Source organism: Octopus bimaculoides, chromosome 24 (assembly GCF_001194135.2).
Source record: "Octopus bimaculoides isolate UCB-OBI-ISO-001 chromosome 24, ASM119413v2, whole genome shotgun sequence".
NCBI lineage: Eukaryota > Metazoa > Mollusca > Cephalopoda > Octopoda > Octopodidae > Octopus > Octopus bimaculoides.
This window is the reverse complement of record NC_069004.1, coordinates 574,745-578,558: the sequence shown is the minus strand read 5'-3', so window position 1 is coordinate 578,558 and position 3,814 is coordinate 574,745. Positions and strand designations below refer to the sequence as shown.

The following is a 3,814-nucleotide window of genomic DNA, read 5'->3' as shown; positions in this document are numbered from 1 at the left end:
GGGGGCAAGTGTCTTCAACTGTCGCCCCTGGCTAACCAAAGTGTTGAGTGGATTTCATGGATGGAAACTGAAAGAAACCTGTTGTATAATTGTAAATGTGTGTGTGTGAGAGCTTGTTACCGACTGATTGCCCTTCACTTAATATGGTAATGGGAAACAAATGTCCCCATCAAGCAAACATGGAAAACTGGAAGCAAACATTACTTGATGACGACGATGACATCTACGAAACTAAAAGCACACCACACAGACAGTTGTGTGTATGATGAGCTTCTTTCAGTTTCTATATACCTAATCCACTCACAAAGCACTTGTTGGCCCAAACCTATAACAGGGGGGCACTTAACCCAAAGTGTCGTGTCACGCAGTGATATTGAACCTGAAACCACATGGTTGCAAAACAAGCTTCTTAACAAAAACAACCACCCCCACCTTCCCTCACACCTAAAAAACCAGTCACTACCAATCCTTTCTCATAATGACTCCCTTCTTCATATTACAATGTTTTGAAAAAACATTACATATTTTTGTTGTAAATTCATTCTACTTATTGTAAATTTTTTGTTTATTCATGAAATTTGTTAATGAATTAATGACTTGCCTAGGCCTCGGCAACCGGCCTTAGTAACCGAATTGATTAAAAAAAAGGATGTTAATATATTAATTGAGGTGGAATGCTAACCAAAGCAAAAATATATACGAATGCACCTGTGTTCTCACCTGAACATTGCTACCAGGTTTTTATTTGTGCTTGTATGTGTCTATCGTATATACACGCATATATATATATATACACACACACGTGTGTATATAGCTGCACATATATAAGTGCGTGTAGCTATGCAGTTGCCCCTGCAGGAATCTGCTCTGCTGCCATCCCTCATAGTAATTCCCTAACCCTAAGCACGAAGCTGACCCCCTTTCCCAACTTGCTCAGGGCTCGTCATCCTGCAAACTGCATGCTGGCCTCGACAGCACAGGTGGCATAGAAAAGGGAACCCTAGTGCCTGCTGTAAAGTGGTTGGCCCCAGCAACAGCATCCCCAGCCATAGAAACCATGTCAGTTTAAACTTGCTAAAATAATAATCGAGGTATATGTGTATATGGAATATAATTTCCAAAAGGATCTGATCAAAGACTTTGCAATTTAAAAGAAAAACGAGAAAACCTTTCAAAATAGAAAGTCGAAGGACACAGAAAATAAACATTATTTTCCGTCTTTCTGTTAGTTTTTTTCTCCTTTTGAAAAAAAAAAAAAAAAATTTATGGTTTATTATAGTTTGTATTTTGAATTCCATATATATAGGGGTTATTAAACACCTTTTAAGTGTTTAGGGCCTTCACGGGTTTTACTCGTGCCGTCTGTCAACCCATCCAGGACTGATCGGTGTTCAAACATCCCGAACAACATATAAACTTTATATACGCAAGAAGTGGGCTGCAAAGTTCAGGTGGAGTGTTTTGTTGTTGACCACTTAAAAACAAGTTGTCTTTCCGTGGGAAATGCAGGATGGATACGGAACTTTTTCTCACTGTCACGTCGTAACTCGATGAATTAATTACCTGCGTATCTACGTAGAGGATAATTAGAAATGAAACGATGTGTGTATAGCTGCGTGCCTGTGTATTTCAACACACACACACATTCTTTCCTTTACACACACCCATTTGTAAACATCACCATCCTCCCATCCCCTTCTTACCCTCCTCCCATTCACACAAAGACTTGTTTACAAATTCAAATTTGCATCTGTTCATACACGTGGCCAATACGGGAAATATAGGTCCAGGTCTAACCCAAATGGTGGACGCTTTCACGTGTGTGTGTGTGTGTGCATATATACATGTTTATAGAAGGGAGATACATATATGTTCTTAGATAGATAGATAGATAGATAGATAGATACCCTTTCATTAATATACAGATTTGCAATTAGGACATTGTCGCTATGGAGTTGGGAAAATGCTTAAACGTCACAACCTCCACACACACACACACACACAAGCTGAGAGTCTAAAGTAATACAATGAGCATATACATGTGTGTGTGTATAGGAGATAAAGAGAGGACAGGGAGGAAGACAGGGAGAAGATATCAGCAGCTGTTTTATTCAGTGAGCGTGTGTGTATATATATGTATATCGTATGTGCATATATATATATATATATATATATATATATATATATGAATGTATGTACACACACACACAAGTACATAAATATATCATACACACAAATGGACATAGTAGCTGACCAGTCGTGTTAAAAAAATCTCAGTGTAAGACTTCCACACACACACACACATGTATGTGTTCACACACTTACACATGTGTGTTTGTGCCGGGTGCAGCAACAAAATGAATCCTCACCTACCTGTTTCTTAAATAAATACCAACTCTAATGCGTCGGCGGGGAGTTCTTTCCTGCAAAGGCCTCCCACACCAAAGCAACATATATATATGTGTGTGTGTGTGTTAAATAAAATGAGACAACAAAGCCAAGGGTGTGTGAAATTTACTAACTTTATAAAGAGTTAGTAGACATATATATATTTATAAAGAGAAGATTAGTGTGTGTGTGTTTGTGCAGTTTGTAAGTACGTATCTACATATGCACATAAGCGTGGTTGAGTTTTAAAAGTTTAGTTCCAGAAGAATCCTGAAGACAAAGCCGGACACTGATACACAATCGCAGACTTTCTTCCCCTCCAAACACAGACACACATGCGAATTATCTATTTCTTTTTTTAGAACAGTAAATTCAAATTATGAAGTTAACTAAACACACACAAACATACATGTATGTCTGAGTGTATATAAATATATATATGTAATTACGTATGTATAAAAGATGCTAATGTATACACATCAACGCACCAAATATTTAAACAAGTGGAGACGGAGAATGGAACTATGATAGCAGAATATATTTATATATATACATATGTATAAAAAGTAGGTTATACAATTAAAATGCCGAGCCCAAGGTAGCAATAAAAACTTGTATCAAGCAGTGTGAGATTAAATTCAACGAGTGTCTACGTAATAATGTTAATACTGATATTTTAAAACAGGAACGATGGAAACTTATATCGAAGTTGATCTTTCACTTCTAAAGCTACGAGGAGTTTCTGGCTTTGTTGTATCCAAATGGAACAAACGGAAAATAAAAGAAAAATATTTGGTCCTGGCCAACAAATGGTTGAGGAAGTTCGCACTTTGGCAGTCTTGTGTACTCAGCTCTGATCCCAGTACGCGGTAGCATCCGGGGCAATTAATTGTCGTGTACGTTTACAGCCACGGGTCGACCCAAACCGTATAGAGGGACGAAGGACTAAAATCTTGCCGATATAAAACTTGATTGGAGTGAATGCCTTGACCGTGAGCTGTACCAACATTTGAAAGTGCCCCCACCATTAACCATTGTCATTTCAAACACTCTTAACGCAGAGTCTGCCTTTCTGCGAGGCACAAGTGTCCGCAGCTCCTCCTTTAAACACACACACACACACAGTGTCTAACAACAAAACAGCTGGGTCCACTTGGGAGAATACGTTTAAGGGCTCAAGTGGGTGAGTGTGTGTTTAGAAGAAATTAAATAATTACAATTCGTTTCCAATCAATAGATTACTACGAACAACTGGATCGCATCAACAAAATCGAATACACATACACGCATATCTGTGAGCATAAATATATATAATCGCGGCGCGCGTGTTTATACACACACACACACACATAAAGTGTTATATATATATATATATATATATATACATATATATATATATATATATATATATATATATATATATATA

At 37.6% G+C, this 3,814-nt stretch overlaps 1 protein-coding gene across 1 annotated transcript in view; it reads right to left on the bottom strand.

Annotated features, from left to right (window-relative positions):
- LOC106870888 (putative uncharacterized protein DDB_G0271606) overlaps positions 1-3,814 on the bottom strand; it is a 127,938-nt gene that overhangs the window by 122,749 nt on the left and 1,375 nt on the right. The gene's annotated exons all lie outside the window — the stretch shown is intronic.